This window comes from Adiantum capillus-veneris, chromosome 26 (genome assembly GCF_014529385.1).
Source record: "Adiantum capillus-veneris isolate H3 chromosome 26, ASM1452938v2, whole genome shotgun sequence".
Taxonomy (NCBI): Eukaryota; Viridiplantae; Streptophyta; class Polypodiopsida; order Polypodiales; family Pteridaceae; genus Adiantum; species Adiantum capillus-veneris.
The window spans coordinates 92,515,307-92,541,251 of NC_140956.1; positions in this window are offsets into that span (position 1 = coordinate 92,515,307).

A 25,945-nucleotide genomic window follows, 5' to 3' on the forward strand; every position below is an offset into this window, starting at 1 on the left:
TTGTTTGCATCTTACTCTTGATGATATCAATAATTTCTTCATGGAACTCACTCTTGGCTATGCCAAGCACCTCTCCCAAAATAAACTCAAGTTTGGTATTTAGAATCCTCTCCCCTAGCACTTTATTCAAGTCTATAGCAAGATCAATTTCAGATTGTACTCTGTAAGATGGTCCCTTTGGCTTACCTATTGATGACTCCTTTTTTCATGTTGTAGACTCGTCCATGGTCACTTTCGATGAAGGTGTCACTTGTGTTGGTGGTTCTTGCAAAGGTGTTGCATCATTTCTTATTCCACTTCTTGCATCTCTTTTTGAAGGCCCTTCATCATCACCATTTTCACACCTATGCTTTTCCACTACAATGGCTTCATGGTTTTGGTATTTCGTAATGTAGGCGCACAAACATTGAGTCCACTAGATCAATCCACCCTATTTCTAGATGCCGTCACTCGATTCATGTAGAATTTATATTGTAAGATTTCTTATTTTAGCTTATTTTATGTCAAAGTCTACCATGGTGATCACTCATCTCTTTATCACTAAGATGATCAATTTTCACGCCATAAGTAGCTGCCTCAATTGAAGAGGTGGCATGGTTAGTTGCAATATTCTCAACTAAGGTTAGTTCTCAAGGGTAGACCCGTCTGTCTTAATTGGATTTTACCATTCTTAAAAGAAATCTCTTTTGTCAAAGCATCACTAAAACTATCACAATCCCGTCTTACATGGTTTATACTATCACACCAAATACATCTATGGAACAACCCTTGTTTGGGATATTGTCGTTGCTTGGGAAGTGGCCCCAATGGTTGGCCTTTTTCTTCAAGCTTTTCAATCTCTACCTTCAAGTCGCACATTCCCTTCACAAGATTATCTAGCATAGACTCATCAAACTTAGGAGCTACAAAAGTAGGCTTTACCATTTTGTCAGAAATTGAGGAGGAAGGACTTGTAGTGTTTACTACCATCTTGTCCCTTCGTCTTTGTCGCTTGGCAAGCAGTGAGACAACACCTTCAACTTCATTCCAGTCCGGTCTTTAGTCCTTTGTCAATATCTTTATCTTCAAGAAGAAGCTCAAAATCCTCTTGAAACTCTTTACCTGCAGCTTGTAAGAAAAGATCTATCTTCTCTATATTCAATGTGGCCTTTTTTGTCGTCATGAGTTATGCATACCGCCACTCAAATTCTCTTAGTAGCTTTCTTATTGAAAGATATTGTAAGAAAAGATCTATCTTCTCTATATTCAATGTGGCCTTTTTTGTCGTCATGAGTTATGCATACCGCCACTCAAATTCTCTTAGTAGCTTTCTTATTGAAAGTTCCTCTTTTGGCTTGGCTACCCATTCTAAGAATTTCCCTTTGTCTCAGAGTCCTCCATGAAAAATTCCTCCTTTGAATCCATTTTGAGCTCTTCCCAATTTCTCTCATGACCATCTTTGATTTCCCTTACATGCTGCTTAGTTTTTGGAGCAACAACTAGCTCAAAACATTGAATCATCTCACCTTCTAACACACGATGCATCTCCATCTCCTTCACATAATTGTGCAAGTACTTGCTTACATATTTACCATTGAATTGATCCATTCTATTGACCATCACTTGAATGGATTTAGTCGATGAAATTGACCTTATTTCAATGGCATGTTGTTTTTGCATGAACATTGCAAATGCTTGAAACTTTTTCATTTTTGCTAGGTCAAATTGCATACCATGTTGCTCCGCATGATCACCCATAATTACCCACAAAGTCTCACCCTAGCAGCTTTGCATTGGTTTCACCCAAGTTATGTCGAGAAGTTGGCATATTTCCCAGAAAGGTATCAGACCTCTGGCTGTGGGTGAAGAAGATAGAGATAGAGATATAGGATTCTGTAGAGATAGATACGTGGTTATTGAGCGCGATAGTTGAAGGGATAGATATGTGGTTAGTGAGGGATATATATGGAGAGATAGAATAGAAAGGAATGTATGGGAGAGAGAGATAGATTTGTTTAGAGAGGGTGATATATTTAGAGATATAGATTGGGCTAGAGATGAAAAACAAAACAACAAGAAACTATCAAAATTACAAATGAAAACAAACCTTAGTTAAAAACTCTTCGGGAGCCAAAAATTTGATGGAGGGAGAAGGAGATGAAAGAATTCAAGCCTTGATTAATGCACAAAATTCAAGTCCCTCTTTGATCAAAGTTGATCTTAGAATAATGGATAGTCTTTCCAAAGAGGCAAGTGTAGGGATTAGGTCTATATTTATTGCTAAATACAATTAGGCAATAATCCTCTCACCCTCTATTAAATGGTTTTCAAGGCAAAAAAGGGTCCCTTTCATAGGTGAAGGTAACCCCCAAGGATTACACGAGAAAGAGAGGAGCTAGTGTAAACAAGAGGTGGAAAAGTTTGAAATGGTTTGTTTGTGCATGATGTGGCTAGACTGGGGTACAATGTTTTAATTTCAAAAAATTCCCAAAATACCCTTGAATATATTTTGGTTGGATTGTTCAAGATTTTCTAATCTTCGTTCCTTTCTAACAATTAAGATCCATTTTTGAGTGCTTAGCATGTAGTTTGTCATAAAACCTCACAAAAAACAACAATTATATCTAAAAATAATGAAGCATATCATCTCCAAAGCCTACATACGCAACTAAAATTCAAGTTTTAGCATCTTGTATTGATAGGAATTCAGTAGTCTTATAAACAGCTACAAAACAAATTATCTTTTAAGAAATTTAATCTCACAACCAAGGGTATTTTTAGAATTTTGGAAAATTTGAAGTGCATTTTGGGAATTCATGACAAAATATTGAGGGTATTTTGGAAATTTTTGATATTTTAGTGGTATTTTGGGAATATCCACAAATTAGAGGGGCATTTTGGTAAATTTTTCATTAAAAATTATAAATAGGTGCAAAAAATTCAACTCATGGATTTGTGACCTGCATTTTTTATGTTTTTTTAAACTCGGATGGGAACTACGTGTAAAAAACTCATCAAAACAGTGTATCTTTCTCGCAACAAAATTCTACTTGTGGTCCCCTTACCCTAGACTTCCACTTGATTCCAATGGACACCTCATGCAATATGAAAGCATGACATTGCTCCTTGACAATTTTTTGTAATAATCCTTTCAATAATGGATTAAAATAGGTGCATGTTTGAAAATTATAGAAGTTAGTGTCCCACTAGGATTTGATACCTTCCTAGTAGCTATCAAAAAGGGATGTTTTATATTTAGAGTATGAGATGATAATGAGACAGTAGAAAGAAACCACAAATTTTTTTTCCCCAAGCTGAAGAGGCACATCTATTGACGCTTTTATCCATAATAATTTCTATCAATAAAGTAAAACTATCTTATCCTTGAGATAAATACTAAGATTACATAGAAAGCTAATCCTCATTTTTAAAAATGCATATGTACATTATGGTAAATATACTTATGCGTCTTATAATATTCACCTTAAATGCTTCACTAATTCAAAAAGAAGAAGAATTAGTGATTTAAATCAACTCAGCAAGACAACAATGTGGTGGGAACAAAAAGCAACAAATGTGATCCTTGGGATGAATTTTTTGTTTTCTTCTCTATACTAATAAAAACGTAGAGGTTTCATTACACACGAGAACCTATGGATTGAAAAGAGTAAGTAACAAAAAATTTAGAGTGTAGACCTATACAAAAGTCTCAATTTTAGAAAACCATTTTGAATTTGAGTAGATTTGTCCCTCTATTGTCACCATAGAACTCACAAATAGAGAAATGGAATGTTTCATAAGAATAAACAAAATATGGCATGACAAAAGAGAAGATGCTCCTTCTGTGGTCCTTTGTGTCATTTGCCACATTGACCTTAATGATTAATCAAACCTTGATATCGCATGAAATAAGTGAAGATGCTTGGTGTGAGGTGATGAAGAGGGAAGCCTGTACTCACCTACATATATGTTGTTAAGTGTAGGGGGACAAGGAGGGACACTTGTAATAGGAAGTTGATGCTAGAAAGGTTGAAACACAAGCTTATAGCAAAGAAGAGGGTATTGTGGCACATGTGAAAGGAAGAGATGCAAGATGGGGACAATATCAAAGGCAATTGCACGCAAGCATGAAAGTGCAAGAACCACCACAATAGGCCCTCCTAAAATTGATACCCTATGAGAATAGGACTAACTGATTAAACTTGACCAATATTACTAACATTAATCAAATGGCTCAAAATAATTAAATTTGTTTGATTGTAAGGTTCCTTTTGACCCTCCATCACAATGTATTGCATGAAAAACACACCTCCATCATAGATGAGGGATGTCTGATCACTACCCTAGGAGTCACAATAGTCAATGCTACCTACCCACTTCTTGGAATCTATGGGATGTAGAGACGTGAACAGTACATTACTCCACGAGACAATCACCCACACAATCCAAGCTCGATCTTTTTGACTCCTGGTAAAAAACTTCCACTATATCATCACCTAAGCTCTCACCTTATATCTTAGCATGTCGCATACAACAATACTCCAATGCCTCTTTAGCTTGTACCTAGCAGTAGTAGCCTCGTGTGCTACAACCTTTCTAACATCTCCTACAAATCTCTTCTTATTCTTTAATCTTCACATAGAACTATTGTCCACCAATATACTCGTTGGCCTAGATGGTGCACTTGTCAATGTTATAACTCTGTTTATAAGAAGGCTACCAAGAAAAGCTAATTTGTAAAACTAGAGAGAGAATAGAGAGCAAAACCAAGAGAGAGAAAGAGACCTGACTCAAGAGTGATGCAGAGGAGAGAAAATAAGAAAAAGGAAAACACGTGTATGAATGTGCATTCGACCATCTCCTCTTTATATGGGACACAAAAAGTCTTTTGACTTTCCACTTTCATGTTGTTTTCATTTCCTAAACTCACCCTTCACTTACGGACTTAAGATACATACTTGCTCATCTTAATTTATTAGGCATAATCTCAATAGATTCTCTCGTGCTCTTTTGAACTAGTACTAAAGAAAGGTGCTTAAACTTCCCATGCACGGATTGGATCCAAACTCGCAACCTCGCGAGCAGCATATCGCTATGCTAGCCATGTCATTGTTGTCAGCACTGAAAACTCTCCATTTTGTTTAAAAAAGAAAGCTTGACTTGCCCTTCCATAAGCCCTCTTGTCATCCTGGCTTCCCATATGGCCTTGACATTGTGTTGTGCATGCATGACTACACAAGAACTTTTAGAACTTTTCTCACTATAAAATCACACATGACAAAACAAATCACATTTGATTTCACACATGAGAAAACAAAACCTTTGTGAGAAGAAGTGATAAAACCATTTTCTCATGTAAGAAAAAAAACCTTCATGTGAAAATCATTCCTCTTGAAATACTCACATGTGAAAAACATTCCTGTTGAAATTATCACATGTCAAAAACAACCTCCAACTTTTCACATCTGAGAAAAATAACGCCTTATGAGAATTTTGATGTTTCTGTATAGATAATCACTTTATTTATCTATATTACTCAATTACAATACCAATGACACAAAATTAGTTCCTCATGCGCAATGAGCAACACTAACCCCTACATTGAATTTTGGTAATGTTCATGCTATACATCTTTGCCCAACACATTAAAGAAGTATTTAGCTAGCATTCATAAAAATATTCTTTCCAACATTACCTACGTAAAGCTTTTGCTACCAATCATGTCAAAATTGGCCTCAAATTCTAATCAACCACAATTAGCTACTCTTGTCAACTTATTCAGTCATGAGTACAGGAGAGATGATGAACAATATTGTTTGTTGTCGCCTCCTCAAATCCATCTTCTACATGGAGAAACTAGTACTAAAATCCCCCTTAACAAAATTAGGGTGGTCATGAACTTATTGGCAAAGATTGTATTTTTGTTAAGAGGCTTACGAGAGAATATAGAGGATAAGAAGCATGCCTTGACCTCTCAAGACTGATACTAAGTTCGTGCACAACTACAAGACACCATATCAACATGAACATTTTTCGGCAATACAACTTAATCAAGCCAATTTGCGAAATCTTGCCAAGCAACTGTTGAGATGTAGAGAGAAAAAGAGAGAGACGAGACATAAGACACACCATATACGCTCCCAAAGACTGATTCATATTGAGGACAAGATACAAATATATAGGTGAGACCAAGTTTAGTAGAGTGAGCCATATATAGCTCCAACACCCCCACTCAAATAAAGGTCTCTAGCTTTGGATGAAAAAACCCTTGGGGAGTTCAAGGGAAAAACCCAAGTCCCTATACAATGTGAAATATGAACCAGCGGGGATGATGTGAAAGTGAATTGTGGATCTATGTACAAATATTCAAGTGACTTACATATCACAAGGTGCAAATGTGGAGTGTGCATAGTGCATGGTACCTAAAAGATTACAATGTCATATGTACAAATCTATTACAATAGCAAAGAAGCTAATCTAGAAAGAGTGAGGCCGAAGCAACTCCAAGCTCCGAGCGCAAGAGGATGAGACATGACTCATTGAGGCCTTTGGTCAAAATGTCTGCAATCATCTGGTCAGTTGGACAGTGTTCAACCATAATGGTTCCTTTGCGTACTTCATACCTGACATAATGATAATGGACAGCGATGTGCTTTGACTTATTATGTTGAACATAGTCTTTTGCAAGACTAATAGCACTTTGGTTGTCACACCGCAAGGGTGTGCTAGAAAGAGGAGAGTGACCAATATCAACCAACATTTGTCGAAGCCAAATCAACTCACGAGCTGCAAGTGATGCCGCAACATATTCTGACTCAGTCGTAGAAACTGCAACACAACGTTGTTTCTTGCTGGTCCAAGAAACAAGACAACCATTTATAAAGAAGCAATTTCCACTAGTAGATCGCATAGATAAATGTGAGCTTGCCCAATCTGCATCTGTGTAACCCAAAAGAGAAAGAGATTGCATAGAATCCGATGTGAGTTGTCATCGATAGACTAAACCAAAATTTGTAGTGCCTTTCAAGTATTTCAATACACGCTTTGCAGCAGACCAATGCTTAAGAGAAGGACATGCAAGATGTTGTCCAAGATAATTAGAAGCAAACAGAATATGAGGACGAGTGTTCATGCCATCAAACTGAAGACATCTAATCAAGTTAGCATAAGGTTGATTTGTGACAAGTTGACCGCCATTGTCAGAAGTATTCTTCGTAGAGCTCGCAAGACAAGGTGTGTTGGCTGAATGTGCAGATTCCATACCGAATTTTTGAATAGTATCTGCAATAAATTTTGATTGTCGAAGGAATAAAATACCTTTTGTATGGTTTCGTTGGATTTGAATGCCAAGACAAGAGTGAATCTCTCCAAGATCCACCATATCGAATGCAGAAGACAATAACTTTTTCACTTGCTGAAGAAATCCCAAATCATTGGAAACAAGGATGGTATCATCCACATAAAGAGCAAGAATCACAAAATTTCTACCTTGGCGTTTATGTATAAGCTGGGGTCTGACGAGCAAGAGATTAATCCTTTAGAGGTGAGAAAAAGATAAAATTTTGTATACCAGGCTCGCGAAGCTTGTTTGAGACCATATAGTGCCTTATGGAGTTGAGCAACAAGGTCTTCTTTACCTGGAATAACAAACCCTTTTGATTGTTCCATATAAATTTCCTCTTCCAAGTCACCATTAAGAAAAGTAGTTTGCACATCCATTTGATGAGCTTCTAAATCAAATTGAACAGCAAATTCTAGTAAAACTCGAACACTTGTAATGCGAACAACTGGTGAAAAAGTCTCTTGATAATCAACACTAGCTACTTGGGAGTAACCTTTTGCAACTAAACGCGCCTTGAAATTGTCAAAAGATCCATCTGCTTTTACTTTTGTCTTATACACCCACTTACATTTAATAGCTGTACGACCAGGAGGTAATTCAGTTAGTATCCATGTATCTTTAGAGATAAGAGAATCGTACTCTGCTTCCATAGCCTCTTGCCATTGATCCTTTTGTGGTGAAGAGATAGATTCATCATAAGTAACGGGATCTTCAGAAGTATAAAAAGAATTATCAGCAATATCGTCATCATAAACATGACATGAGCCATGTTCAAAATCAATAGGCAGATCAACAAAAATATCAATATGATCATTGGCAACATTTGGAATGGATGGTTGTGAAGAGGAAAGTTGCTCTATAGGAAGAGTTTTTTCTTCTGAAAGAATGGAAAAGCCTAAAGCAATGATTTAGTATCATCAGAATCATCCATGGACCATGAGCCTCCCATAAGGTGTTCGTTAAAAGTAGCATCACGATTCACAATTACTTTCTTGGAGGAAGGGTCATAGAATTTGTAGCCTTTGGAAGTGTCTGAATATCCAATAAAAATAACTTTAAGACCAGGAGCATCAAGCTTTGTTTGTGTTTCTTTGGGAACACGAATATAAGCAATACATCCAAGGGTTCGAAAATGAGATACAGAAGGAATGTCACCTGTCCATGCTGTGATGGGTATCTTACCAGAGGGTGCAGTAGTAGGAAGATGATTTTGAATAAATGTTGCTGTCAAAGTAGCTTCAGCCCAGAAAACACGAGATAAGCTAGAATGAATCAGCATACATCTTACAGCATTGAGAATAGTGAGATTCTTTCGTTCAGCAACACCATTCTGTTGAGGCAAATATGGAATAGTGTGTTCATGATGAATTCCACTGTCAGCACAATAACTCACAAAATCTCAAGAAACATATTCGCCTCCATTGTCACTACGAAGCTTCTTAAGGTGACGACCAGTTTGAAGTTCTGCAGTCTTGTGGAATTGTTTGAAAACAGATGAGGCTTCAGATTTTCTTCTAAGTAGAAATACAGTCGTATACCTTGAGAAATCATCAATGAAAGTAATGAAATAGCGATATTGTGATCTTGAAGAAGGTAGAGGTCCACATATATCAGTATGAATAAGATCCAATATGTCATGAGATTGAGTTGTATTTGAAAGAGGAAAGGGTTTACGTTTGTGTTTCCCAAGAGCACAAAATTCACAAATTCCCATATGGGCCGGATGGGCTTTAAGATCCATGCCATGAACAAGATCACGACGTTGAAGATCAAGGAGTTTTGAGAAATCAACATGAACAAAACGGTGATGCCATACTTTGCAATCATGATTACCTGGAGCAGTGGCAATATTTTCTACAGCATTGTTGAGAGAGAGTTCAAACAAATTACCGTTTCGAGGAGAAGTGGCTATAGTCTGTCCATCTTTCTCAATTCAGCATTTGGTATGATCAAATCCAACAAACAGACCAAGATCAACAAGTCTAGCAACTGAAAGAAGATTACGTTGAAGATCTGGTACATGTAGTACTCCTCGCAAAATTTGAGTGGAAGAAGATAAGGTACCAAGATATAAGTCTCCAATACCCTTTACTTGACAAGTAGTATCATCAGCAAGATAAACAACACGTTGAACTTGCAGTGGATGATAGTTATGGAGCCACTTAGACTGATATGTCATATTTCCTGTAGCACCAGAATCGACAATAAAAAGTGATCCATCACGTACATGAAGTATTCTGTCTGGAGCAACTGAACATAGGACGCAACTTGTTTCTGGTACAATGTTCTTTCGATGTTCAGTAGCATATGCTCTATTCCGATCTGTGTCGAATCGACGCTTATAGCACATATGAGTGGGATGATCAGATCGTCCACAATATTCACAAGAAGAAGAAGAAGAGTCTCTAGATAAACGTGGTTGTTTTGTGGTAATATTGTGTTCTTCATCATATTGACGTGCCCAACAATCATCTTCAGTATGGCCATTTCTGTTGCAATAAGAACATTGATTATTAGAAAATTTGAGACGAGAGAAAATATTACCGCGACGACCACCCCTACGGTTTCCTCGTTGAAATGGACGCCTTTGAGCATAAAAAGCACATTCCGTCTGTTGTGATTCAGTCTCCTCTTGTGAAATCATAGCTGTATCGTGACCAACATTCCGACGTTCTTGACGTTGAGAGTATTCAATTAAAGACATGCAAGCTTGGTCGAAATCAAGACCATCTTTATTACAGAGAATAGCAACAATGTTATCATGAGAAGAGTCCTTCACCGTATCAAGGAGAAGTGTAATCAGTTACTTTTATCGAGCAGGATCACCGGTAGCACCAAGTTGATTAATAATAGATTTGAAAGATTCAATATGTCCCGTCATGGAAGTACCAACTTCATATTGTAACTTGTTAAGCAACCCTCTCAAATAAAGTATTTCTGTAACAGATATCTTCTAAAAGTTTGCAATAAGGTACTTCCATACGTCGTGGGAAGTAGGCAGTTCATACATATCAAGCAAAAGGGAATCAGTAAGAGCAGAAAGAATATACCGACGAGCTACTTTATCACGTCGTTCCCAATCCGTATAGGCAACATTCCAATCTTCAAATATAGGTCCTTCAGTGATAAGCACGTTATGATTATCCGTATCAATAGGCTGAGGCGGACAAACACGATTTCCAAGAACAACATCGAAGAGTTCATCGCCTTCAAGAATTAACAACATCTTTGCTTTCCAGCCTGGAAATCCTTGACCTTGGAAAGGAGGAACATAACGCTGGCCAGAAGAAAAGCCGTTGACGAGAATATTCATAGCCATATCTTGTTGCGAGAAGACGTGTAAGATAAGATCGCAGAATCTGCACACCATATATGGTGAAGGCCACAATTGAGAATGAGAGAGATATGAGTACTGCGTTCTTTGAACGATAAACGTAAGAAGGATGCTCAAGGAACGTCCAAAGATGTGAGAGACGTCACCCAAAAAAGGTAGGGTAAAGGAGACGTTAATAATAAACGAGTCCTCAAAATAGAGTGGCGTGAGACGCAAGATTGACGGCCACAATACGAATAGCAAAAAGCTAAATCTTCTCAAAAAAGTTAACGCCAAAATAAGAAAAACGATCACGGACGCTTCACGGAGAAGTAGGACGAAGAAAGCTACGTCAAGCTCAATTGCAGTAAAAACAACATAACTTTCTGCTGCAAACTCCGAATGATGCAAACCTAGAACTCAAATCGAAGAGCTCGAGGAGACAAAAAAGTTTTGGATGAAAAGTGCGATTGTGCTATGCTCCATCGCGCTTTTTCCGTTTCTCCAAATTTTGAGCAGAACGCCCCGAAAATTTGAGATGAAGTTCAGGGTGTCATCAACAAGAAAACGTAATCAACGATTAGATTGATTAGCAATAAACGCCACATAAAACACTAATCATATTCTTCTTAACACAAAACAACCACAGTTAACGAGAATCAACGCTCAAAAATAAAAATTTTAAAAATTTTGAATCTTACATGCGAATCGCATACACATACTGTTGTCACCATGAATTGAATCGGCGCGTGATTGTTACCGCTCTGATACCATGTTGAGATGTAGAGAGAAAGAGAGAGAGACGAGACAAGAGAAACACCATATACGCTCCCAAAGACTGATTCATATTGAGGACAAGATACAAATATATAGGTGAGACCAAGTTTAGTAGAGTGAGCCATATATAGCTCCAACAACAACAACTACTATTGATAGCCGCCTTTCGGAAATCGAAGAAAAAAAGAACAAAAATTCATTTCACCCCCCCGCCACTCTCAGTACCCCCCCACCATAACTTATTTTTCCCCCCTCCCGCCCTACGGGCATCGGATAAAACCCTCGCACTCTCTCCCCCCCATTTTCCCTACATACCCCCTTCCCTAATATCTCTCTCTCCCGATTGACCCTCCCCGGCCAGGCAGAAACTCAGAGAAGGAACCCCCAACCCCTCTCTCGGGCTCCCTCGGTGTCAGCCGCGTGAGAACCCCGCCCCCCTCACTCTTACACTCACCCTATCCCCTCTCCCATTACCCTCTACCCTCATTTCCCCCCCCCCCCCCCCCTCTCCCTTTTCCCTCCCCCGACCCCTCCTCCCTCTTCCCCTCACCGCTCGCCTCACCCTCCCTCGGCTCATTCACACCCCCCCTCGGCCTCATTCTCCCCCCCTCTTTGGCCCGTAGATATATTCCCTTTCACACCCCCCCCCCCCGCTCTCCCTCTCACCCACACATCTCCCATACCCCGCCATTCCCCCTGTCCCCTCACTCTCCCTCACACACTCTCTCTATCTCTTATCCCCTCACCCCTATCCCCTCCCCCTCTCCCTCATTCTCCCTCTCACGGCCACGCAAAGCTCTCTCTCTCTCTCTCTCTCACTCTCATCCGGATACCGGCAGGCCACGCCAAAGCTCTCTCTCTCTCTCTCTCTCTCTCTCTCTCTCTCTCTCTCTCTCTCTCTCTCTCTCTCTCTCTCTCTCTCTCTCTCTCTCTCTCTCTCTCTCTCTCTCTCTCTCCCGGCAGCGCTGCAGTCCCACACTCACACACACTCCCTCTCACTCACACACACACCCCACAACACCCCCCCCCCCCCCCCCCCCCCCCCTCTCCTCTCTCTCCCCATGCGTTGTGCGCCGCGCGCTGCATTCGATACACACACACACACACACACGCCATGCGGGCAACGGCAAATACACCAACACAACACCCACCCACCCACACACACTCACACCCCCTATCTCACCCTCCCACCCCCCCCCCCCTCCCTTTCCGCCTTGCGCAGAAGAGTAAGCCGTCGGCCATCCGCAGAAGAAAAAAATAAAAAATAAAAAAATTCTATATATACATTATATATATATATAGCGTGCCCTTCCCACGCACTCTTTCGCACACACATACCTATACAAAACACACACACACCCGCCTCATGCACAAATACATACACACGTATATACGTACCGCACCGCAGTACGAAGGAAAAGGCTACGACATCAACAAACAAAAAGAAGAAGGATCCAAAGCACGCGCCGCCAACAAAAGAAAACAGAAATGCACTGAAGGCATGCCCCGGCCGACTCCAAAAAGAAGTACGCTCGACACCGACACACCGGCAGCACGCCATTCGCGGACAACACGCAACCACGACGCCATCCCATTAATTTTTAGGTTATTTTACCATTATCTTCAGTTTTCACTCGAGCCATTGTAACTTTCCATTTTGTAAATATCCTCTCTCTAGGTGATGGTGAAAAAGGCCCACCTAGAGATTCCCATTTTTTAATAACCTTCCCCAAAAACAAAGCAAGGGTCAACCACACCGGGCCCACCACTTGCTTTGTCTCCCCAATTAAGATTACCCTAACCACACTGGGATTACCATAATCCAAGCAGCCAACACCTATAAATTGGCACTGAGAGGTCACTATCTGGGGGGGCAACTTATGTGGAACCAAGCATTGGGTAGAGTGTAGTAGGAGGGATTGACACCATCACCATCACAGGGAGGGGATCCTCTGTGTTGGGTTTGCCTTGGAAATTGCACCATGCGAAGGGAACCACATCCACCTCTCGACTCCAATGGTCGATGCACACACGTATGCATGCTCTTGGAAATGAGTATTCACCTGCATTGAGTCGCCCTAGAGAATGCACCAAGTATCTCCTCTCCCTACCTCTCTACCATCACGGCATGCCACCTTGTAAATATTGCAGAAATAACTCACCCTCACACCCCCGAGGTTGTTTTCATCAATTGCAAGTATTCTCTCTCTCTCTCTCTCTCTCTCTCTCTCTCTCTCTCTCTCTCTCTCTCTCTCTCTCTCTCTCTCTCTCTCTCTCTCTCTCTCTCTCTCTCTCTCTCTCTCTCTCTCTCTCTCTCTCTCTCTCTCTCTCTCTCGGTGTGTAGGCTTGCGGTGTTCATATCATCGTGGGATTTGCGTCCTAGCCGCTCAAAGCTAGGTGGTGCCCCCTTTTCGCTTTACCATGGCAGGCTCGAGGCGAGCCATTACGCCCCCTGCGTTTTAGAGGCCGTCGGGGTTCGGGGTCCGCTTTGCGTCCATCATTTGTACTAGGTACCGCCTGGTAGACGACCACTTGTATTGTAAGGGCAAGGATCAAATTCTCAGGCAGGTGCCAACCTCCAGTGAAATCACAGAGGTAATTTCAAGTTTCCATGACTGTGTCTGCGGTGGTCATTTTTCTCTAGAGATCACTAGTAAGAAGATTCTACAAGCAGGATACTTTTGGCCTAGTTTGAAAAGAGATGTACACCATGGTGTAAAACATGTAGGGATTTTCAAGTGGCCAGTGATCGTACGCTAACCTATGAGCCACAAACACCTATCATTTCATATGGTCCGTTTGAGAAATGGGGAATAGATGCAATTGGTCCCTTACCAAGGGCGCAATCAGGTAAACTATACATCATAGTGGGTGTAGACTACATGACGCGATGGGTAGAAGCAACGGCCACCACCCGCATTACAGCCCAAGAGGTGGAAAAGTTCATTTTTGAGCATATCGTTTGCCGTTTTGGCACTCCTCTTGAAATAATATCAGATACAGGACCAGGATTCAAAGGTGATGTGGTAGGAGAATTGATGAAGAAATTAGGCATCACACGTCGGCATTCCACACCATACTATCCACAATGCAATGGTCTGGTAGAGAAGGTAAATGGAATGATTTGCAAGATCATCACAAAACAGGTGAACAACCATACAGGAGATTGGGATAAACATCTCATGGCAGCTCTTTGGGCCTACATAACAACGTTTCGAACATCACTAGGTTTCACCCCTTTCCATCTAGTTTATGGGAAGGAGGCAATTCTACCCATTGGGGTACAAATAGCCAGCTTACGAGTCTTGGCCAGCCAGACCCACCGTCCAATCGTAAGGAAGGCTACTAGGTACTCCCCCCACTCTTAGTACCCCCCCACCGTAACTTATTTTTCCCCCTTCCCGCCCTACGAGCATCGGATAAAACCCTCACACTCTCTCCCCCCCATTTTCCCTACATACCCACTTCGCTAATATCTCTCTCTCCCCCGATTTAACCTCCCCGGCCAGGCAGAAACTCAGAGAAGGAACCCCCAACCCCTCTCTCGGGCTCCCTCGGTGTGAGCCACGTGAGACCCCCCCCCCCCCCCCCCCCCCCCCCCCCCTCACTCTTACACTCACACTATCCCCTCTCCCATTACGCTCTATCCTCATTTCCCCCCCCCCCCCCCCCCTCTCTTTGGCCCGCCAATATTCCCTCCCCCGACCCTTTCTCCCTCTTCCACTCGCCGCTCGCCTCACCCTCCCTCGGCTCATTCACACCTCCCCTCGGCCTCATTCCCCCCCCCCCCCCTCTTTGGCCCGCAGATATATTCCCTTACACCCCCCCCCCCCCCCTTGGCTTATTTCCCCTTTGTCCTCAAAGCCCATGCAAGACAACACCACACCCCCCCCCCCCCTCTCCCTCTCACCCACACATCTCCCATACCCCGCCATTCCCCCTCTCCCCTCACTCTCCCTCACACACTCTCTATATCTCTTATCCCCTCACCCCTATCCCCTCCCCCTCTCCCTCATTCAACCTCTCACGGCCACGCCAAAGCTCTCTCTCTCTCTCTCTCTCTCTCTCTCTCTCTCTCTCTCTCTCTCTCTCTCTCTCTCTCTCTCTCTCTCATCCGGATACCGGCAGGCCACGCCAAAGCTCTCTCTCTCTCTCTCTCTCTCTCTCTCTCTCTCTCTCTCTCTCTCTCTCTCTCTCTCTCTCTCTCTCTCTCTCTCTCTCTCTCTCTCTCTCTCTCTCTCTCTCATCCGGATACCGGCAGGCCACGCCAAAGCTCTCTCTCTCTCTCTCTCTCTCTCTCTCTCTCTCTCTCTCTCTCTCTCTCTCTCTCTCTCTCTCTCTCTCTCTCTCTCTCTCTCTCTCTCTCTCTTGCGCGGGCAGCACTGAAGTCCCACACTCACAAACACTCCCTCTCACTCACACACACACCCCACAACCCCCCCCCCCCCCCCTCTCCTCTGTCTCCCCATGCGCTGTGCGCCACACGCTGCATTCGACACACACACACACATACAAACACGCCATGCGGGCAACAACAAATACGCCAACACACACACACACACACTCACCCCCCCCCCCCCCCACACACACACACACACTCACACCCCCTATCCTACCCCCCCCCCCCCCCCCCCCCCCCCTCCCTTTCCGCCTTGCATAGAAGAGTAAGCCGCCGGTTATCCGCAGAAGAAAAAAAATAAAAAAATAAAATTTACATATATATATACATTATATATATATATATATAGTCCCCCCTTCCACACAGGCTTTCGCACACACATACCTATACAAAACACACACACACACCCGCCTCATGCACATATACATACACACACGTATATACGTACCGCACCACAGTACGAAGGAAAAGGCTACGACATCAACAAACAAAAAGAAGAAGGATCCAAAGCACGCGCCGCAAACAACAAAAAACAGAAATGCGCCAAAGGCATGCCCCGGCCGACTCCGAAAAGAAGTACCCTCGACACCAACGTAGCGGCAACATGCCATTCGCCGACAACACGCAACCACGACGCCATCCCATGAAGTTTTAGGTTATTTTACCATTATCTTCAGTTTTCACACGAGCCATTGTAAATTTCCATTTTGTAAATAGCCTCTCTCTAGGTGATGGTGACAAAGGCCCACCTAGAGATTCCCATCTTTTAATAACCTTCCCCAAAAACAAAGCAAGGGTCAACCACACCGGGCCCACCACTTGCTTTGTCTCCCCGATTAAGAATATCCTAACCACACTGGGATTACCATAATCCATGCAGCCAACACCTATAAATTGGCACTGAGAGGTCACTATCTGGGGGGGCAACTTATGTGGAACCAAGCATTGGGTAGAGTGTACTAGGAGGGATTGACACCATCACCATCACCATCACGGGGAGGGGGTCTTGTGTGTTGGGTTTGCCTTGGAAATTGCACCATGCGAAGGGAACCACATCCACCTCTCGACTCCAATGGTCGATGCACACACGTATGCGCGCTCTTGGCAATGAGTATTCACCATCATTGAGTCTCTCTAGAGAACGCACCAAGTAGGTTGCACCATCTCTTCTCCCTACCTCTCTACCATCAGGGCATGCCACCTTGTAAATATTGCAGAAATAACTCACCCTCACACCCCCGAGGTTGTTTTCATCAATTGCAAGTATTCTCTCTCTCTCTCTCTCTCTCTCTCTCTCTCTCTCTCTCTCTCTCTCTCTCTCCTTTTCTCTGTCTCGGTGTGTAGGCTTGCGGTGTTCATATCACCGTGGGCTTTGCGTCCTAGCCGCTCAAATCTAGGTGGTGCCCCCTGTTCGCTTTAACATGGCAGGCTCGAGGCGAGCCATTTGGCCCTCGGTGTTTTAGAGGCCGTCGGGGTTCGGGGTCCGCTTTGCGTCCATCATTTGTACTAGGTACCGCCTGGTAGACGACCACTTGTATTGTAAGGGCAAGGATCAAATTCTCAGGCGAGTGCCAACCTCCAGTGAAATCACAGAGGTAATTTCAAGTTTCCATGACGGTGTCTGCGGTGGTCATTTTGCTCTAGATATCACTAGTAAGAAGATTCTACAAGCAGGATACTTTTGGCCTAGTTTGAACAGAGATGTACACCATGGTATAAAACATGTAGGGATTTTCAGGTGGCCAGTGATCGTACGCTAACCTACGAGCCACAAACCCCTATCATTTCATATGGTCCGTTTGAGAAATGGGGAATAGATGCAATTGGTCCCTTACCAAGGGCGCAATCAGGTAAACTGTACATCATAGTGGGTGTAGACTACATTTTCAGGTGCTCTTTGGGCCTACAGAACAACGTTCCGAACATCACTAGGTTTCACCCCTTTCCATCTAGTTTATGGGAAGGAGGCAATTCTACCCATTGAGGTACAAATAGCCAGCTTACGAGTCTTGGCCAGCCAGACCCACCGTCCAATCGTAAGGAAGGCTACTAGGTACCCCCCCCCACTCTCATTACCCCCCCACCGTAACTTATTTTTCCCCCTTCCCGCCCTAAGAGCATCGGATAAAACCCTCGCACTCTCTCCCCCCCATTTTCCCTACATATCCCGATTTCCCCTCCCTGGCCAGGCAGAAACTTAGAGAAGGAACCCCCAACCCCTCTCTCGGGCTCTCTCGGTGTGAGCCACGTGAGAACCCCCCCCCCCCCCCCCCCCCCCTCACTCTTACACTCACCCTATCCCCTCTCCCATTACCCTCTATCCTCATCCCCCCCCCTCTCTTTGGCCCGCCAATATTCCCTCCCCCAACCCCTCCTCCCTCTTCCCCTCGCCTCACCCTCCCTCGGCTCATTCACACCTCCCCTCGGCCTCATTCCCCCCCCCCCCCCCCCCCCCCCTCTTTGGCCCGCAGATATATTCCCTTACACCCCCCCCCCCCCCCATTGGCTTATTTCCCCTTCGTCCTCAAAGCCCATGCAAGACAACACCACCCCTCCCCGTCTCACTCTCACCCACACATCTCCCATACCCCGCCATTCCCCCTCTCCCCTCACTCTCCCTCATACACTCTCTTTATATCTTATCCCCTCACCCCTATCCCCTCTCCCTCCCCCTCTCCCTCATTCACCCTCTCACGGCCACGCAAAGCTCTCTCTCTCTCTCTCTCTCTCTCTCTCTCTCTCTCTCTCTCTCTCTCTCTCTCTCTCTCTCTCTCTCTCTCTCTCTCTCTCTCTCTCTCGCGGGCAGCGCTGCAGTCCCACACTCACAAACACTCCCTCTCACTCACACACACACCCCACAACACCCCCTCCCCCTCTTCTCTTTCTCCCCATGCAGTGTGCGCTGCGCGCTGCATTCGATACACACACACACACACACGCCATGCGGGCAACAACAAATACACCAACACACACACACACACACACACACTCACCCCCCCCCCCCCCCCCCCCCCCCCACACTCACACCCCCTATCCTACCCCCCCCCTCCCTTTCCGCCTTGCATAGAAGAGTAAGCCGCCGGCCATCCGCAGAAGAAAAAAAATAAAATAATAAAATTTATATATATGTATACATTATATATATATATATAGCCCCCCCTTCCCACGCACGCTTTCGCACACACATACCTATACAAAACACACACACACCTGCCTCATGCACAAATACATACACACACGTATATACGCACCGCACCGCAGTACGAAGGAAAAGGCTACGACATCAACAAACAAAAAGAAGAAGGATCCAAAGCACGCGCCGCCAACAACAAAAAACAGAAATGCGCCGAAGGCATGCCCCGGCCGACTCTGAAAAGAAGTACGCTCGATACCGATGCACCGGCAGCACGCCATTCGCCGACAACACGCAACCACAACGCCATCCCAGTAATTTTTTAGGTTATTTTACCATTATCTTCAGTTTTCACCCGAGCCATTGTAAATTTCCATTTTGTAAATATCCTCTCTCTAGGTGATGGTGACAAAGGCCCACCTAGAGATTCCCATCTTTTAATAACCTTCCCCAAAAACAAAGCAAGGGTCAACCACACCGGGCCCACCACTTGCTTTGTCTCCCCAATTAAGATTACCCTAACCACACTGGGATTACCATAATCCAAGCAGCCAACACCTATAAATTTGCACTGAGAGGTCACTATCTGGGGGGGCAACTTATGTGGAACCAAGCATTGGGTAGAGTGTAGTAGGAGGGATTGACACCATCACCATCACGGGGAGGGGGTCTTGTGTGTTGGGTTTGCCTTGGAAATTGCACCATGCGAAGGGAACCACATCCACCTCTCGACTCCAATGGTCGATGCACACACGTATGCGCGCTCTTGGCAATGGGTATTCACCGTCATTGAGTCTCCCTAGAGAACGCACCAAGTAGGTTGCACCATCTCTTCTCCCTACCTCTCTACCATCACGGCATGCCACCTTGTAAATATTGCAGAAATAACTCACCCTCACACCCCCGAGGTTGTTTTCATCAATTGCAAGTATTCTCTCTCTCTCTCTCTCTCTCTCTCTCTCTCTCTCTCTCTCTCTCTTTTCTCTCTCTTTTCTCTCTCGGTGTGTAGGCTTGCGAAATTCATATCACCGTGGGCTTTGCGTCCTAGCCGCTCAAAGGTAGGTGGTGCCCCCTGTTTGCTTTACTGTGGCAGGCTCGAGGCGAGCCATTCGGCCCCCGACGATTTAGAGGCCGTCGGGGTTCGGGATCCGCTTTGCGTCCGTCACTATGATGCTAAAAACCTCAGGATTAAAATGAGCAGGCAAGTTTTAGCATCACTTAAGAAGCAAAAAATACCAGCAAATATTTTCATTGAGACTAGTCTACTATCCTTGAAACTAGTATACTGAGGCGAACAAATCTTAAAAACCTAGATGTGTTGAGAGAGAAAGAGAGAGCACAGAAATAGAACCCCAAAGTGTGTCGAATGCACACATGAGATTATGTATATATAGAGGGGACCTTGGTGCTATATATAGAGAAGCTATATATGTAATCCATATATTGAGTAGCTTCACATATAAGCTCAACACCCCCGCTCAAATAAGGGTCCCTAACTGTGGATGAAAAAACCCTTGGGGGATCAAGGAAAAAACCAACAACTCTATATACACCCACCGTTATATTATAAAAATCATTGAATGTACAAATTTTCATGAGAAGCTACATCACTCCTTTTACAATGAATATTACATCACTCCTATCCTATCAAATACGATAATGAATACAAAGGTTCAATAAAGAGGTGTAAAGGCTATCGATTAGCTCATGATCAGAAGTGTCTCCGTGAATCTGCTATGTAGCTTGTCATCAATATAGCATCACCAATCATGTATTCATGTTGTCATCAATATGGCATCTCCAAACATGTCTTCATAAATCTTTTATTGTCAACAACATTGTCTTTATAAAATCAATTCTTTGTCAATACTACATAGATCATAGACTCAAGAAACATAGTCATGAAATTTTCTAGCATCGTTAGTGAAATAATTACGTTCACAATGTCATAAGAGACGGTTTGCAACGCCACTCTTTTGACAACATATATACGCACGGTAACATATGTATACATAAAGTATGAACATAAAAGTATAAGATGCATGATTACGTGATTAAAATGACATGTGTATATACTACATAAAATGATATTTATCAACATAGTGGTATCAATGAATATCATTATAGTCATGACTCAAGAAACATAGTCATGAAATTTTCTAGCATCGTTAGTGAAATAATTACGTTCACAATGTCATAAGAGACGGTTTGCAACGCCACTCTTTTGACAACATATATACGCACGGTAACATATGTATACATAAAGTATGAACATAAAAGTATAAGATGCATGATTACGTGATTAAAATGAGATGTGTATATACTACATAAAATGATATTTATCAACATAGTGGTATCAATGAATATCATTATAGTATTAACAAACATCATCATTGTATCAATGAAATGACTAAATCATCATGGTATCATCGAGAATAAACATTGTATCAATGAAACAACGTCTTGGTATCACCGAGAATAACCATGGTATCAACGAAACAACATCATGGTATCACCGAAAATAATCATTGTATCAACGAAACAACATCATAGACTCGTTGAGAATCACCATGGTATCACCGAGAATAATCATTGTATCAACAAAACAACATCATGATATCACTGAGAGTAACCATGGTATCAACAAAAAAACATCATGGTATCATCGAAAATAACCATGGTATCAACGAAACAACTTGTCATGGTATCATCGAGAATAACCATGGTATCAACGAAACAACATGTCATGGTATCACCGAGAATAACCATGGTATCAACGAAACAACATCATGGTATCACCGAGAATAACAATGGTATCAATGAAATATCATCATGGTAACGAAAATCACCATGACCAAAGTACTAACAAAACATCATCATGGTACCATCAAAATCCCTATGGTATCAACAAGAGATTATCTAGAATAATAACTATAACAGGATCAATGAAAGAATATATCATATAACAAAAGATCATATACCATCAGTAGCTCGATGGAATTTTGACGATCATCAACGGCTCGATTGACATTTGATATCTCGAAATTGGTGCAAAATTTGGAAAAAGTTTCTTCTGCAAAGTTGTAGATCACATTGATTCCGGTGACTCTTACAAGCCGTTTTTGAAAAATTGTTTTCAATTAGAAAGAAAATCAAAAGCAAAAAGCAAAAGTTGCTTTTCAGACACGTTCGTAGTGTGAGAATGATAACTCAAAATCGGTGGAGAATTTGAAAAACTTTTCTTCTGCAAAATGGTAGACCACATCAATTCTGGTGGTTGTGGATGTCCGTTTTTGAAAAATTGCTTTCAATTAGGAGAAAAATCAAAAGCAAAAAGTGAAAGTGGCTTTTCAGATATGTTCGCAGTCTGAGAACGATAACTCGAAATCGGTGGAGAATTTGAAAAAAGTTTCTGCTGTAGACCACATCGATTCCAATGCCTCAAATGGCCATTTCTATAAAATTCATTTTAACTAGGAGCAAATTTGAAAACAAAAACTTCCTGCTCTGATACCATGTTGAGAGAGAGAGAGAACACCGAAATAGAACCCCAAAGTGTGTTAAATGCACACATGAGACGATGTGTATATAGAGGGGACGTGGATGCTACATATAGATAAGCTATATATGTAATCCATATATTGAGTAGCTTCACATATAAGCTCAACAAGATGTTTACAAAGTAAAGAGAAGCGACCTTAAATCGTGCGTAAGTGTACAAGTCAGCCTACACCATAATTACCAAATCTATTTGTAATTACTCTCAATACATAAAATATTTACAAAAACTTGAGTTCAATAATGCCACCACCCCTACAATCAGTTTTCAACACATCATTTATGTTACACGCCCTTTTGTAACAAAAAAAGAAGCAAAATTGATGGAAAATTTCCAAACAATGACAAACCCTCGACACCTTCCAAAATGCCTTCTAGCTTATGATTGGGTAAATCAGTACTGCTCTTCTTTCCACCCTTTTTCTTTTTCCACAATTTACGTCTTAAGCTGGACTATTGGCTCTTATTTCTTGGCCCAAAGTAGCACTAGCTACACAGAGGAGGCTTGAACAATAGTTGCAACTTATACTCGATGGCTTGGACTTTTTTAGGTGGCTCAGATCGATACAACTCTTGGCTATTAAATACAAAAAAATTGCCAACTTAGACTGAACCTTGAGGAGATTGTACATAACACTTTCCAGCACAGATGGATCCATCATGAAGCACATGGCTTCTCTCATAGCTTCGTAGCAATCTGCAATGCAAGGAGGCTTACACATGATTTCATGGCTTGCGCTTTTTTGTGATGATTGAAACCAAGACATTGGTCTCTTGAGACATAAACAAGGGAAGGCAAGTGATTTCCATCTAGATCTACCCAACCACTATGTCCCATAAACACTTGCATCAAATGAGAAAGTAAGAAGAAAGACATGAAGTGAATATGCAAGCACAAGGACCAACATAAACAACCCTTGACTAACCTGAATCATGCGACGATGGTCACGAACGTTATTTCTTGGAAAGGGGCTCCCATCCTGCATGGTCGACCCCTTGTATAGCACCTTCTGTGCCCTTGCAACCAAAGCATTTATTTGCACTTTTAATTTCTCATATTCCTTATGCAATAAACTGACAAGTTACACATCAACCCATCATTAGTAAGGGAAAAAATGAAATGCATGCCAAAGATTCTGCATGAGTTCCAATCTCATCGACAATGACAACCTCCAACATGTGGTTTTTTACAACTTCAGCACGACTTTGTGTTGCATCAAGGGATCAAGAATCATTACTTGCATATTTTCAAAAAAGTAAAGGAATTACTAACTGGTCTTTGGCTACACAGAGAGAAGCCTCCTTCAAAGACTTAAAGAAAACAAAGGCACAAGACTGTTTGATATGAGCCTAATGACTTAAGAAACTGTATTGAATCGGCAATCCAAAAAAATAACCCGGTTTCATTGCAAGACTAAAACAACTTTCTTGAGCAATGAAATGTAGAACCTCTAATCAAATGTCTCACCTTATTCCAATTAAGCTCACTGTCAAAGAAGAGATCGACTACCTCTAAGATATCTTGCCTCTTGATTGATGTTATTTCACCTGTATCAGTTGCAAAAAGATCCTAACAATTGCAATAGAAGGTTAAATTCACACGTAAAGAACTCATTTCAAAGTGATTTCATTGCGAACATTAAGTGACAACCAATAGTAAGAAACTTGACTTTACAATCAATAAACTTGTAAATCACTTGTAAAACAAAAGTAATGTCTAATGTGCACTTCAAAACCTCACTTTGAAAAGAAACTACACATCAAAGTAATTATATCGGCCAAAAACACCACATCTTGCCAATGCAAGGATTCCACATGAGGCAACACCTATAAACTAGTGTGATTGGGTGACAAAATCCATAATAGGTAACACAAACACTGCAATTTAATCAAGTGGCTCAAAAGTCCAAATTCAAGTCGCTTCAACGTTCGAATGTGCATGACAACCTACAATATCATAAAAAAGGACATGAATAGAACCCAGAACGCAAGAAAACTAGTCAAATATACAAAATCAATAATAGTCCAAAATTTAAGTACCTTGCATAACTTTATAAATGTGTTTCCAATCCACCCAATCTTGTCCATGTTTCTCATCTTCCCATGCAAGCAAAGCTCTTTTGTTGTCAATGTCCACAATTCTCACAAATGCATTGATATTCAGAACTTCTCTTTGTCTTGCAAGGACAAGGTGACCCCTATCAAATCATTGCGGAACACACCCTACCTTGCCTGGAGATAATAATCTTGAACGAACTTTGGAGCCGCTAGTCTCATAAAGTATCTCATATTCATCAAACCTTGTACTAAGACAAAAGAATTTGCATTGCAAAAAATCAATAGGCTAAACTATGAGACCACAATTAGACTTTTGGATTTTGTGAATAAGGCACATTCGAGAGTTTTCGTCAAATGAATTCAGGCTCTCTAATAGACTATTTACCACAATAAAAATTTGGTGTAAAAGTATGCATTTGGATGGATTTCATTGAAGGTAAATGCATATCCAAATCTGCTCAACCAAAATGCAATCATCCCATTAATCTCTAATGCGTGAAGATCCCTTGGTTTTTCCTTTTTTGATCCCACAAGAACTCCCTTTTTTTAATCATGCTTTGGCATGGGCATGGTAACATTCTAAGACAAGCATTCCAAACATCATTTTCCTTCGTATTAGAAGATGTATGAAAAGTACATTTCTCATGTACCTCAAAACACCTATCCCTTGATCCATGAATGAGACTTACAGGCAAGATCAAGCATGCATGGATAAGAACCGTATCTCGTTCAATGCTTGTAAGGCCATCCTTCTCTAAATTCAATTGTTTGTGTATTTTTGTACACAAAACTTGATTGTGGTATTTGCTATAGGATATCTCTGTAGACTTGTTGTTGGTGTGTATGCTCAAGTAGTTTGAAATTTCCCTCTCATGCTTAAAACACCATGTGCCATCATGAGAGCCATGAAGATAAACATCATCCAAAATTTCTCCATTACCTTCAAATCAAATAAATAAGTGGAGAATTATTATTAAAAAATAATAATGTTAAGCTGGTAAGCTAATTAAATTTCAGATAACCATACCTGCCACTTGTTCTAGATAGAGGAGAAGAGTTGGCACCAAAGTAATCCTTAGAAAGAATTCTCCATGATAGCAATAAAGAGCAGCACAATTCAATATACTCTTGGGTCCAACCCTTTTCCCTACTGCAATCAAAAAACATGTGGGAAATATCAACCAAAAGTATCCCAAGATGTTTGTCCTCTTTGTTGATGCCATCTACCACATTAAGAACATGTGGTAGACACCATTGAATGAACTTTTGGCACTCCTCCGCTTTGAACATTTTGAATTGTTAGGCGTGTTTTGGCCATCTACTTGCATGCAAGATAGGCTTTGGAATGCAACCTCTTTGAGAGCAATATCAATCTTCTTTTTCATT